Source organism: Glossina fuscipes, unplaced genomic scaffold (assembly GCF_014805625.2).
Source record: "Glossina fuscipes isolate IAEA_lab_2018 unplaced genomic scaffold, Yale_Gfus_2 1, whole genome shotgun sequence".
NCBI lineage: Eukaryota > Metazoa > Arthropoda > Insecta > Diptera > Glossinidae > Glossina > Glossina fuscipes.
The window spans coordinates 14,178,488-14,194,203 of NW_023998415.1; the positions used below are offsets into that span (position 1 = coordinate 14,178,488).

General features: G+C 32.1%; 1 protein-coding gene across 11 annotated transcripts in view; it reads right to left on the bottom strand.

The window, feature by feature from the left end:
* The window catches only part of LOC119631478 (palmitoyltransferase app), a 140,589-nt gene that overhangs the window by 47,212 nt on the left and 77,661 nt on the right, over positions 1-15,716 (bottom strand). The window contains exon 1 of one of the 11 annotated variants that reach the window (XM_038023723.1): positions 192-221. The exons of the other annotated variants lie outside the window; for them this stretch is intronic. The gene's annotated coding sequence lies outside the window, so the exon portion shown is untranslated. Of the gene's footprint in view, positions 1-191; positions 222-15,716 lie in introns of those variants that run through there. 11 annotated transcript variants of the gene reach the window in all.

Below are 15,716 nucleotides of genomic sequence, written 5' to 3' on the forward strand. Positions count from 1 at the left end.
TTTTAAATATTTCAATTGAAATATTTTGAGCAAAAATATGTAAAGAAATTCCAGTGAAAACAGAAAAAAACTTTTACTTTTCACTGGCAACGGGTCCTCAAGGCAGGCCGTTAAACTGACAAACAATAAAACAAATGTATGCCAATGTTTATATATAAATATATTGTTCTTGCAGTTGTTGTTTAACTTACACTCGTAAAAGTTTGCAATTGAAACTTTTATTTTATGTGCATGTGCATGTTATGCATTTGTATTTAAAATAATATAAATAAATATGTAGGCAGTTGTTTTTGTTATTTTGTTGCTTGTTTTTATTTGTTGTTGTTGTTGTTGTTTTTTTTATTATTTATTTATTTATTTTGTTTTTTTTTTCATTTCTTTTGTTGCTTGTGTGTTTATTTTTATTTTTATATATATATTCTTTTGTTGTTGTTGTTTTGTAACAAAACAACAAAATACAGAATTTTATAACACAATATCAACATCTGTTACAACATTTTTGAAAAAAAAAAAAAGAAAAAAAAAGAAAAATTGAAACCAACACATTCGAACAATAAAGCATTTATATACATATATACATATATGTATGTACATACATTCATATGTATGAAAATAAGTACGCGTGTATAATATAAAATAATTGTATAGAGAACACCAGAGTGAAACACCATAAATTTTTTTTTTTTTTTTTCTTATAGGATCAAATATATTTACGTTTGTTTGTTTGTTTGTTTGTTTGTTTGTTTGTTTGTAAGTGCGTATAAGTGCTTGAAAAACAACAAGTAGTCTTTTTGAAATTCGCTCACATGCTCCCATGCGCTTATAAGTGATGCACTCAGATGAATGAGTTTGTTTTATACACATAGTATCTCTTCCACTATTTACAAACTAACCTACTTATGTATGCTCAATATCACACATACTCGGCATGAATGCTGTTTGTATTGCGGCCGGTATTAGGTTGCCGTTACTATTGCTTTTATAATGCTATTTCATTGTTGATAGTGTAGATTTTCAAATACATGACAGATCGCTATTTTATATTAAAACGAAATCCTAACTAAATAAGACATAAATATATTTGTAAACAGTTATCCTACAAAATACATGATATAAAAAACAAGAAGCGTAACCTCATTACGTCTATACATGTACACACTCATATACGATATACGATATGCGATAAGGATGCCTTTCCTTGGCCCATGCAAAACTTCAACCTAATCGACCGCATTTACATTTACAAATATATATATATATCGCTATAGCATTCCCACACTTAATTACATACACATATGATAAATGGTTTGTTTGCATTATAGCTCGCGTTGCGTGGCATATGTACACTTGTTATAAGCATTGTTTAGCACATGTGTTTACTAAAAGGATTCCAACTGCTATATTCACGAATCAATTATTGTGAAAGATTTGCTTGTGTCATATTTATTCAATTTCTTATGCTATAGTTCTTTTATTTTGCTTTATTAACATGCACCCATCCCTCGTAAAATTTTCAAACGATTGCCTTTCAATATTTGCCGCTATTATCGGTATCATTCAAAGATCTTTGACAATAAAGGCGTCAGAAATGTATTTTAGTAAATGCCATCAATAAATATAAGCTTTGAAAAGAGAAAAGATATGAAAATAAGCCCTAAGGAGGCTTAGTGTAAATCGATTCTTTGCGTAGACGAATACATTTACACATTGTTCTTAATTTTATGCAAAAGCGATACATTTTAGGTATTAAGCAGCGTTAGCAAACGCTACATTGCTTACCTTGTTTCATATAAAGATGGACTGAACATATTTGCTAGTTCTTGGTAAAAATATTGAAACTACATTTCCGGATAACGTGGCACATAGCCTAAAAAGTGATCGAGTTCTTCATGCATATTCTTCTCTTAAGCGCAATAGACTCTGTTCAACGAATCATTAGTCTATGCATTTCGTCTCAAATAGAAAATGGATAAAACAAAGAAACACACTATAGTGGACCACGATAAGTCACTAAATACTTTACTTCACCTCACAATTACTCATAAGAAGACATTAAATCGAAAGTAATTGAAAAAGTGGTCCGATTCCAACTATTTTCAATAGCGTTCGCCTGTGGAACAAAGCAGATCAGTACAGCAAATTTCATCAAAAAAAAAAAAAAAAAAAATCTCAAGTATTGACCACAAGGGATCAAGGCAGACAGATATGATAAACGGCTTAGGCAAGCTTAGATTCAAAATAATTTTCTAAACCGATCGCTATAATAAAAAAGTGGCGATCGGTTCAAGTCGTTCTGGGTGCTGTATACATTCGCACAAGCTGTGCTAATGTGCCCCCATATCGCAAGTGGTGTAAGGTGTAAGTAGACCTACACCGTAGTCGGAGGAAGCCAAATCTACTTAATAGGGCGGATTTTTGTTAAACAACAACTTGTAATACACTTTGCTCACCGAGGCAGTGTCTTGTGTTGCAGTGCCCAGTTTTTAGTGCAAAAATCATTGATGTTCGTTCTTCTTGATTAGAATTTAATGTCACACTAGTAGGCTTGCGGAACTTCTTTTCAAGCCATTTAAGAAAAAAAGGAAACAGAAATAATAAATTTATAGAAATGTTGTGCTTTGATGTAAAGAATTTTTTTCGTTTTTCTATCTAACGCATATACCAATAGAATGCTTGCTAACGCGTGAACGAACTACACACACGGACTTTCAAATATTTAGCCCGATAACTTGACACGACTGCCTTTGCACAATTTAATCGAATTGCATCCTTTTAAAATTGTATAGCTCTTGGCAGTCGGTCTTGATGATAACTTTCACTTCCATTATTTCATTTTGATTTGGACACGATTACCTATATGATACAACTGCCTCGTGGTGTGCACTATATAGGACAATTACAATAGAAATCATACTAAATATACATAGGACTCATCGGCTCACCATAGTCGAATGAATCTTTTCTTTTCTGGTTTGTTGGCATTTTTGAAGACGTGGAACTTCAAAAGATTCAACTGAAAGATCAGAAAATTTTATTTCGACATTACTCTCACCAATCAGCGCAACAATTGCCTCTCTTTCAATATTTCGATATACTTTTTTGTTAATTAATTAGTTTTAAAAGCACAGCTGAGCATTATTCATTTTTTGAAAGCCTCAAGAAAGATAAAGAAGTATTTTGTTTCTTTTGCAAATCAATTCGGCAAAGTATACCACAGATCATGCGAAGAAAAACTTTTGCAAATATTGCTTGCGAGCTGGGGATATTGGAAACAAGAAGAAGAGCCAGAGGAAGAAATTTTACAAAACTTTAGAAAACTTCTTGCATTTGGAAATTATTGTTCAACATAGATTTGTTTAAAAAAATGAAAATAGAAGAAATTTGTGCTAAAGTTTTCGTATCAAATTTAAAAAGTCCATGTTACGAAAATCGCACATTTGATAAAATGCGACGATGAACCGACTTTCCAGCAAGACGAATTCTACAAATGGTAAAAGCATATAATGATTCATGATGCGGCTGATGATTGTCGAAAAGCTTGACAGCAATTTACAGAAAAAAGAGGATTAACACGAAAATGCCACACAATGACATTAGCTATAGGGTATATATATAAGCAGTATATTTGCGGAGGGCAAAGTTACTCGAGTCAAAAGACCTCGAATCATTAAACATTTAAACAAACTTATGTTAGTTAACCAGAAGGAGAATTATAAACAAAAGCCTATGCCTATGCCTATGCCTATGCTTTCTTAAAAACAATCACAATTCAGAGGTATCAACCTAATCTCAACATGAGATGAATGAAAATGTAAAATCAGAAAAAAATCACTTTACGTAATAGATTATGTTAAGTAAAAGCAAGGAAATATTATTTTATGCGAATGCGAGTAAAAAATATAAGATAAAAGTTTGAAAAGAATTTCAATTTAAACTTAAATCGATCTCATCGAACTGGAATCTATCTATGTGATTACTGTAAGGCGAACAGTACATCAATGTATTGCAATGTTGGCAATCGATTGGAAGGACATTACTTAGTTACGGTCAAATGATCAGCAAATTGGTTAAGCTGGCTTTCGCATTAGCCTTTTTTTGTTTGTTTCCTTTATTTTTATTTGCCAGTAAATCTATAAATTGTCTACGACATTATCGTTTTGGATGGAGAAGCGAGCCTTACCATAGAGAGATAAGCATGGATTTGGAAGGATGCATGTGCATAAATATTAGCCTTAAATTAAAGCGTAAGCTTCGTAAACAAAGTTGAAGTGACATTATGGTTAAAAAGGAAAATCAACATAAAATCTGCCATTTGTAGCATTTAACCGCTTTTTTCAACTTTATACTTTACGCTTTCTCCCTTGAATTGTTTAAAGTGAGCAATATATTGTGTGCATAAATATTTCCCCTATTTTGTTCGTAAAGCATCTAAGGCTGACATTACCATATATGCTCTGCTCTGCTCTGCTCTGTTGTATAATGCCTAAAATTGTGAGTATTCTGCCGAACTTTGCTTTTCTTCTTATACGTTACCAACATGCCAGCAAGCTTTTCTTCAACGAGCATCTAACAATTTATGCTGCATGCACATTAATTACTTATATTTACCACTCTAGCGTAACCTATGTAACATGAAAAAGTAATCTGGCAAAAAAAAAAAAAAAAAAAAACATGAATATTTTCTTCTATTTTAGCTTCGCCATCCTAAATAGATGTGCATTTGGGAATACTCTTAACCATTGATTTGTTCGCTTATAGCTGGACTATCCTATTCATCCTATTTGTTAGCGAGTCGAATTATTATTTTAAGTTCTTTAATGGATTTTATAACGAAACACAAGAATTTATCTTATGCGTACTTTGATTCGCCTCTCTGTTCGACTTATGTAACGGTAAAGTTAAATAAGTTAGTTAAAGCTGAATTGTGAGCCAAAAAATTATGCAGTACATGTGTGGGCCATATAACACATTACAGAAAACAAAAACAAAAAAAAAAAAAAACAAAAAAAAACGAGAACGAGAACGAAAATTTATGTAAAAAAAAGCAAGGTAGGGATTGAGTCGAATATTTGTAGGTGCAAGTTTATCGTATCTAACAAGTAGAAAAAAACTTGTGTGGTTTTTGCATCGAAATTTATACGCATTTTTTTTTTTTTTTTTTTTTTTTTTTTTTGTATTTTAAATGAACTTTATAAAACTAAATGAGTGCCATGTTGTGCAATAATCGTTTTCCATTGTTGTGATGAAGCCATTGGTCCGTTACAGTGGTACTTCTGGGATTTATTGGCGACGCTTTGAACCAAGTGATGTTTACACGACTCTTCTAAAGTCAGTTTTGCAAAATTGCGAGAATTTTGAGGAGAGCGCAAGGCAAGTCACCGCTACGCATGCTCTCTCAATATTGACGAAGTCATTTAAAATTTGTCTAATTTGACATTATCGTGACTGATTAGCTTTAGCTGCTTTATCTAATTTAGGGTCCATTAGGGTACGTCCAGGTTGGGTCAATTTCACTACTGACACATCTACAAAGCATTACTCTATGTCCTGGGCTAAGATATTTTCGCACGTTATCGTTCGTTGTAAACACACATCAATCCATTGCAAAATGTATGGAGCGATCCGCTGATGGAAATCCGGTCCATTAAATGATTCAATATCAATTCATGTACTATATGAGTCCGATAATGAGAGTAAGTGTTAGACATCATTTAGGTTTCTGCAAATAACTCGGAGCCGGTTAAACTGCTCATAATTGTATTTACATTGACTAAGCTTAATCAAGGTAAAGTGCCTTGAGACGAAGGGTGTGAAGATAAATTTTTTTTGACAAACGGGACTTTCGCTGCCAGATAACTTTTCATGTTGTCCACAGATGTGTCAGGTGCCAGTCATGACACAAATATCGCCTTTCTGAGAGGAACTCCCTTTAAGCAAATATCATCTGCACTGCGAATAGAAGGGTTCACGGATGGGGAGTTTTGAGTTGGGAAGAATATAAGGAAGGGGTAACCACACTTGCGCGAGCAGCTTGAGCGACGTGCCCAGTTTGGCGACCAGCGTTCACACTGAAACAGCCAAAAGGACTTCCCGGCTTATTTGTAACTTTTTTTGCTACCGACCGACTCAATAATATCAGAAACGCTAACGTTCTTTGTAGACTTTGAGGAAGCGCTAACTTGTGCCAACGAATCGGACTTAGGTGACAGAACACGTTACGCTACGAGTTATAACCTTGACAGCTGGGAAAGAAGATGAGTGATCAATATAACGACACTCATCAAATCTAGTCTTAATTATTTCAAATTTCTCCCACACGGAGCCGAGATTTTTGCTCAAATCTGAGAAACAATTTCTCGTCTGCGTGAAGATTTTGTAAAAATCAATGTACCGCTTTCTACAGTCAGGACATGATTATCGTAAGCTTTTTGAAGGATCAAGGACTGCATTAGCAACACGGCCGATAATACCAGCACACTTTGCATGGCAAAAACGATCACACAGCCAAGACAAGATGAATCGTTCAGATTTAGGGATTGTTATCGCACGATATAGTGTAAATAAACAATCCATGTCCAGTGAAAACAATAGAAAGAGCTTATGAAGAAAAGAAAAGAACAAAAAAATAAAAGATTTCACGACACAAATTTTGCAGCAAATTAAAGCAAATTTCTCACTGTCGTTGCCACTGTACATTAAGAGCGAAAGCAAAGTAAACTGTAAACAAAGATTAGCAGAAAAATAAGAGAGACTTTTACAAAAAGCTCTACTTGTTGGCCGCACAAAACCAAAATATATTTTTCACGTAAAAGATCTCATATCTCATATAAGTTAAATTACACAGTTTATTCTTTCAAAGATTTTTACACTTTAGACACAAATAAAACGAGAAAGCTAAGAAATACACTAAGAAATTAAAATATTTCTTGCAAAGAATTAAAAAGCGACTATAACACGCACGCAGAGTTGCCAAACTGCATTTTACCTTGTGCAAATGGTTCAAAACTCAACTTTAATCAGTGTTTAACTCGCAGCGAGTTCGATCAAGAAAATATTCGAGTATTCGAGAAGCGAAATTTTGACAATACTCTACAATGATAGCTTATAGAGGCTTACTTTTGTAAAAAAAATTATCTTTTGAAGGGGACATACTCTTAAGACCTGAATGCAATAAACTAAATTTGATATCTCTAGTCTTCACTTCGTGATATCGTTCATTTATATAGTTTGTCAAAAATTTAAATTTTTTAGATGAAATGCAATAAATGATACGTACAATAAAAGCTAAAATAGCGAACACAACAAATTTTGTATGAATATTTTTACATAATTTAGAAATTGGGTCACGCTTGTTATGTTGCAATAAATTTTATTAATTCAAAATTAGATAAACACCTAAACCGCATTATGATATTTGTCTGTATTTCTTCAAATAATAAAATTTCAATTAAATAATAATTTTATTTTCATGAGAAGGGAGAGATTGCTTTTAAATTAATAAAACACAGTTGGGACTAAATACACAAAGTGTGCAATTAACTTTAACGGTTCTTTTGATCAATTAAAAATTCAAAAATTTCAAACCAAGTACTTTTTATATGATTTATTCAAGACATTACTCACACAAACACCACTTCTCCATAAAGAGACTTATTTTTTGGATGCCGTCATACGAATGGAGGTCCCGTTCGGCCAGACAATAAACCATCGATTGTAAAATGTATTAATCGGAAGTAGTAATTTCTGGAATTGACGGGCTAAGGCGGTAACTCTGTGTGTGTGTGTCTGTGTGTGTGCATGTGTATGTGTATGGGATAAAAACAAATTCTAGTTTAGCGCTGCTAACGGTTTTTGAGCAGAGGATTAAATTTTGCAATGCTGCAAATATTTCCCCCAATTTAATCGGATATTGTTGAGGGTCACCTATTGGTGATTGCATTTGATTGGAACAAAGCATAACAGAACACATCCACCTGACCGATCCGAACAGAGCTGCCAGGCACGATATTGAACTTTATCGCCGATGTTAAAAGTTTGCTTAGTCCGCATCATGGCTATTTAGGCTGTTAGGATATCGTAACACATCCATGTACCCATCCACCACCACAAGCCCTGTTTGTTTGACACAAAGGTCAACATCTTTGTTTTTCCAAAAAATATTTTTTACGTTGTGTCTTGGAAGAATATTTGTTGAGAGAGAGATAGATAGATAGATAAATAGATAGAGAGAGAGAGAGAGAGAGAGAGAGAAAGTCTTTGTTTGTATCGAATAAGAACAAAGAGAGAAATCGAAATTTTGCGCGATCGAATGGTAACCATTTCATTTATGGGTAATCAATCTGTTATCCGATTACGAATACATTATTTAAAAAATTGATGATGTCAATGCGAAACCAGACCATCTCTCAGTTCCTAGACATTTGATCGAATTTAATAAAACGGGTACTGCTGGACATCCGGAACGTAAATGCAAAATGACATTATAGACACATTCGCTACAAATTTAACATACAGGTAGTCAAAAAAAAAGAGTTTTCGAGCTTCTTCGAATTCTGTTATTTCACGGTATCTATGAAGAAGTTTCAGAAATAATTATCTTGGAAGAATTGATTTCTTTCACATTCATTGGGTAACAGATGAATATTTGTGCTGCTGTTTTGCTTTGTTTTTCCAAGTTATTTAAATTGCTTTGAAGACAAGTTTTATGAGATAAAATTCTTGGATATAAGAATCATTTTCACAAACAATTTAACACTTAAGTACTTAAAAGTGTCCTAAAGAAATATTTTATATTCATTCAAACAAAAGCGGTGTTGTCTCTGTTATATGGCCATAAAAGCCTATTGTTGGCGGCTTATAAAAATCTCTCAAAGAAAAACCAAAAAAAGACTACGGACACAATAGAGTAAATTCCATAAAAAATTCAAAGAAACGGCGCAGTGAAGAAAACAAAGAAAAATTAAAAAAAGAGAAAAATTTATATAAACAAGCGTTTATATAAATCCAGCATAGTAATGGCAAGTAATGTCTTTGTCTTTTTTTCCTTTTTTTTTTTTTTTTTTTTTTTAATAAAAAAAATATGTTAACTAATTTAGTTTAAGTAATTTAATGTATATATTATTCATTATAATTTTAATAAGGCTATTCATAATATTAATAGCAGTCTATATTAAAACTAAACACATCGAAAAATCTCATTGAATTATTTTTATATTATATAGTATGGTATTATTTAGAATCATGTCTATTTTCACACTTGTTCTGCGGCTCGCAACTGAGTTTAAGTTTTATATCTGAATTTTCGCAACAAAATAAATAATCTATTTTGAAATACATATATTAGGAATTGTAAAAAAAAAAAACAATTCCAATAGAGAAAGGCAAAGTAAGAAAAGCTTTTCACCTGATAGTATAAGGAAATCAGTTATAAGTTTGACTATGATGTTATAACTTGACAAAACATAAAAGTAAAATAATTTAAATTAAAAAAGCTACATATATATAAATTAATAATAATAGTAAAAAAAAAAAAGGAAAAAATTACAAGCATATGCACGTTTAGCCAGATATACAATATCAAGTCATATATCATAACTGAGAGTGTATCTCTAAGACAAAACCTAGGAGTTTGGCAACTTCGCGTAACTACTCCACGTAGTTTTTATGGCGGATTATGGGCCAGATTTTTTTCATTTATTAATTTAGTTTAGGTACGATATTGGTAATAGTAATCCGCTTGAGTAGCCAAATAGGTTAGAATCTCGATTATCAACCCAGAGTTCGCTGGCTTCGAATCTCAAATACGGTAGAGTTTCTTTTTCTGTTAATCTGCAGCCACTACGTTCCTATTTTTTCGCTTTTGTCTCTTCATTCTGCCAGTCAACCTAAGGTAAACATTCCGTGAGTGATTGGTCATACAGTCATATTAAAAAAAAAAATAAATACAGTAAAGCATCGGAAGAAATTTTTTATGGTATTATGGATTAGATTGCAAACATTATTTTGACTTTTATAAAGGACTTTAAACTGTTTAATTAAATCATAATTAGATGAATATTGATTTACTTCTATAAAAACAAAACCTCTTTGATAACTTCACAAAACCTCTTTGCTGAGAGCAGACTCCTTCTTTATAATGGTCGTCTCCTACACTTACCCAAAGTTAATACCAAGAAATTTACTAAGTAACACCCTTCAAATCTAATCAATTGAAGTTCTCTAGAATGTCATTTATATATAAAGCAAATAGAATTAGCCCCAAGTGGACCTATTAGATATCTTTGACGTAACAGGAAACTCATTGAATTGAAATTGATTCAATAGCAGGCTAAAGGATCTACTATGAAGAAATGATTCCATCGATCTAACTAAATTCGGGGGAAAGCCTGACGACAACAATTTAAAGACCGGCGACCTATAGTTTATTCCATCGGAAATCCTACTAAATGTAGCGGCGTAACTGGTGCAAATTTGAAACGGAAAAAAATTCGCTTGAATTAACTTATCCGCGTTTCACTAAAGAATGTTGTTTGAAGACGATCAAAAAAATGTGTTGTTCGAGTTATGCTGCAAATTGCTTTGAAAAATGATGGTTCGAGAAAAACACTTTCAATGTTTCAAGTATTCATACAAAATCGCATTTTTGGACGATTTAAAATTTTGCCACACCCACAACTTATTTTAATATCATTTCGGGCCATTTTCATATAAAAATAAAACAAAAAACAATTTTCTGAAAATTATACAAAGCGAACGTAAAGTCAGTTTAGTTAATTATCTTTGTCGGATGAAAACATAAACTAAAAAAAGGAAACTATCAAGCAAGACGAAAAAATTTGAAGAAAAAAAAAAAAATAATATATATATATATAAAAAATTGCATACTTTTAGGCATTGGCATGGAAAATGTAATTTATTATTATGAATAATAGCTACGGCGGCTCTAAAAACAACAATAACGAAATACTGCAACAAACTAAGCAGTTTGAATATCAAGACATCATACTTTTCAATTGTAAGATTTTAGCTGCAATCTGCCTGCAATTCACTCTGCATTATTATTTTTACTATTCCTTTGCTTGATGGCTTCGGACTTGCAGCAAATAATATCCAGTTTGACTTTTGTAATAATTTTTCTATATATATATATATATATATATATGTATATATTTCTTAGATATATTCACCGCAACAATGAAAGATGAGAGAGATCTATAGAGGGAGAAAGGAAAATTTAAATATGAGTGGTGGTTGTAGAAGTGAAATATAACAAAGCCTAAGGAGAAACATTAAGGTTCAGACAAGTACAATTTTTATTGGATTTTAGCCAGCAACTAGTCTTAAGTTTCGAAGGGGGAAATACTAAAAACAAAGCAACAAATTCTTAAGAAATAACAGCAAGATGGAAAGACGAAAAAACTGAAAACGATAAGTTGACAACTGACAAACCATGACATGAAGGCAGCAGTGAGGGTGTCAACGGAGCTTAGGCATTATTTGTTTCATAGTTTTGTTTTTTTTTTGTTTTTTTTCGTTTTCTTTGTTTTTTCATCATTTGACAGTGCTGAAGCAACTAAAATCAACTAAAATTGATAAAGACCCACTTAATAGGCCATAGCAATGTTTGAAAAGTATACTTATTTTTTTTTAGAGACGAAGTAATAAAAGAAAAAAACAAAGTAAAGAAAAACTTTTAAAGGGTTAAATGTGAGAAATGGTTAAGAGAGAAGTGTAAGTAAGTGGAAGAAAAATAAAAAACAAGACAAAATTATGTCAAGTAAAGTGAACAAATTCTGCCACTCATCCGCGTGCATTCATATGTAACTATATTTTATATATATATATATATATATATATATGTGTGCGCATTTGTGCATATGCATATATATACTTATATATATATTTGTAAAGAATGAGAGGAAAAATTTAATTTTAATAAAACTGTGTTACGCAGCCAATGTCAACATTAAGTGAAACTGACGTTTTAATTTGAGAGCAACAAAACGTTTATGAACAATGAACATGCACACACATATCCATGCTTAAATTCTTTAAAAAGAATCTGTAAGGTACATTACAGTATTGATCGACTGCAGACTCACTTTCAACATCAACATAATTTAACGAACAAACAAGAATCTAGCAAATGTAGTGGCCGTGCTTTCAGATTATAACGTAAACGCTGGAACTTCAATATATTAGAATCCCGTTAACTGGCATACTATGATTTGTGATCTTGTACGACTCATCAATTTGGAATTAAGCTCTTAGCGTGCTTGATTAAATAAGAGAAATTTACTTATCTTAGCGCATCTGCGCTCTACGCATCTCAGCAGCTTGATGCACAATCTTATACGAATCAGTGCCGTCATCATTGCTGACTTACTGCCTAAAGAGATGAGAAAAATGGCATCTCTCCTCTCCTCGCAAGACAAATGGCCATATGAGTTATCTCAAAACATCAAGTATTGGTTCTTTAGATAGCAAAAAAAAAAAAAAAAAAAAAAAAAAGAGAATTACGTAATACCACTACTAAGCCGCTATGGTTGCTTTAAACTGAAAATATGCCCTCACTTAGTACGACAGTTGCGGTTACATGTACGGTACACATATTTCTTGTATATCCGAGGGAGGAGTGACTAAGGCTGCAACAGATATTTGGTGAATATTTTCTTCGTGACAATCTCCTAATTCATATTAAACACAATCGATGCGTATAGGGCTTGGAATTTTTGCTAGCTCTTATAATACGTGGCATAAAACATACATGGTATACACATCCATTTCGTACATCTGAAACCACTCAACCATTCACCTATTCGCTTACATGCATAGGTAGTGAAGCGCTCTACCAAGCTCATTGTTATGACGATATATGCATTATATATAATGTATACATATATATATATATATATACATTATATATATATGTATAATGTTAAATATATATATAGTATGCATATACCTGCAATGTGCTGGCGTAGATCTCATACAAAATTTCTGTGAGATTTTACGTCGCAATAGTTTAGCGCGCATTACATGCATATTCAAATATTGAAATGCATATTTGCACACATGCAACAGAGAGACAGGTTAGAAGTCTTATCTTCTACTAAGTTTTATTGCTTTTAATATGTCATCATATAGGAATATTGCGACATGAATAAAAGTTGTAGCTTGTGCTCATACGTGCTTATATGTAATGACAATGCAATTTTTATAAAATGTATACATATGTACATCTATTTATATGCCAACGTTCGTTATTATAAATTTTACATTTGTGTAACGGTAAATTTTGTCAAATTACATGTATATTTTGTTTTTCTATCATTACGGTATCTCACACATATACAATAGCAGGAAATACAAAAGCTACGGAAGAAGATTTCTAAATTAAATTAAAAAATAAAAATGTGTAACATACTTTATAGAGAATAAAATATTTATATTTTGGTTTAATTAAATTTTTTTCTCTTATTTTATTCCACTAACATATTTAAAGAAGTAACCGCGTATCTGATTAATATTTATTCTCTGTTACAACATCGCCGTTCAAGATTTACTGTAAAATTTCATCAAACAGAAGATGAACTTGTATCTAAATTAAGAACGATGTAAGAAATTTACATTCGCCTCCAATATCTATCTGATGCACACATTTGTATAAATTAGAGCCGATAGTCTGTGTTGCTAGTGCTCAATGTCTTCTTTTTTTTTTTTTTTAGTCTAAGAATTTATCTCGTTAGTCCAAAAATTATAATAATAATAATAATACATTCGCCTTATAACGAATCTTCTATGTTAAGCAAACCAAATAGTTCCATATAAGACGTGCATGTGTAAGAAATCTTGTTCGCCTACACATATGGGAGTAGAGTTTTTTGGCAATTGGTTTTTTTTAAATGGAAGGAAAAGTTGCGAAATAATAATAATTAAGGTTAAGGTAGGTTAGGCATACGTTTAGGTATTCGAAAAAAACAAAGTTATTTCTGAAAAATATTGCCAACACAGCCGCCACTCTCTGGAGACATCTTCAGCTCAAGGCTTTCCGCAGCAAGCAGCACAACCAAGTCGATATTTGAATTTAAAAGAAAAATCATTTAATCTACGTTCCGCGTATTCAGTGAAACACACGTAGAAGTTTTGGAAGACATTGACTTTTGTGCAGTTCGCGTGTATTTTTGTAGAAGAGTGCAAAGAAAATTTTGTTTTGAAGATACAGTAAAAAATTCGAGTGAAAAGGATGAAAATTGTTTGAGTTCGACTGCTTGCCGATTTCAAAAGGTGTGTTTCGAAAATTTGGACAAGTGTTAAGTACATGTTTTTGTTTCATAATAAATTTTCATTCTTTTTTCTTTCTATTCGTATGCGATTCGAGGACTATAAAACTGCCTTTCCAAATTCAAATGTTTCTTCTCGTTTTCTGCTCGCTGTTTTGATCTGTCTGGAAAAGACAAAATGCATAGGTTTTACACTTTCCGTGTAGAAGAGGGCGGGAAAGTGCATAATTTAATAACGGACTCATAGACAACATCAAAGGAACTCATCCGAAACTTTTAATTTCTTGGTAAAAACATTGGAAGATTTCAAATCGCTCGCACCTTTGTTACCACCTAACGAATGTCTCCTTGAAGCTACTCTAAAGAATTTGTGTTCGGAAACGATCGCAAATGAAGATAAATTCCTTCTTAAGAGATTTGTTAAAGTATTTTGAGAAATTACAAATCAGCAGGTAAAACATGTTTGTAACATGCATGTGGCCTCTTCCGCAAAAAGCACAATATTTCAAAGCAAAAATTCCATGCGAGTCATGAATTTTTATCCACATATTTTGGAAAAAAAAACTTGATTTTTTAAAACGTATATACTGATCTGCTTTCTTAATAAACGATCTAAATTAAAATTGATCGATTTTTAACCAAAATCTAATATTCTATCTATCGTCTATTTAAATGTAATAGCAATCGATGTTTTTCAAACAAACGAAAGTTTTTATTGACAGCTAAATTGTAAGCTGACATCATGCTAGTTGTCAGGGCCCTCGATGAAATTTGCTTGTTTATAAATGGCGATGGTTCGATTTCGTAATTTTAATTTGATTTAAATGGTTTATTATCCGCCTGAGTAGCCGAAGGCGAGTAATCTCGACTAGCAAGTCAATGGTCGTGGGTTCGAATCTCAAGTGCGGTAGAGTTTTTAATAAAAGCCGATAGCCTTAGACGCTAGTGCTTTTAAGAGTTTAGTCTTGGAATTTATTTCTCTGGCGAAATTAATAATAATAATAATAATAATAATAATAATAATAATAATAAATGGTTTATTAATATAACAAACAGTCCATGTGAAGGGCATATAGCATTTAAGAACTGTCACGAAATTTTTAAAGATTAACCTTGCACTGAGATAAAAACCTGCGAAATCAAAACTATGCCGCAAAGAAATCGTTTACGGGATTCGAATATTTCGATTCTTTTTCCTCTCTTTTTCTACAAGAAATTCATTTCGTCAAACGAGATTTCCTGTTAAACGGATTTTATTTTTCAGCAAATTCCAAAAAAACATTTTTAAATAGCTAATCTGAACCGACTAACGTGCTGGAAGAATGCTCCGGTTCGTGCGTGATTAAGAAGTATTTCGGCACAGTATGTACACTATGTTGATATTTTCAGTTTTTTCATTATTTTTATTCTCTTACACCACTTGTAGTACAAGTT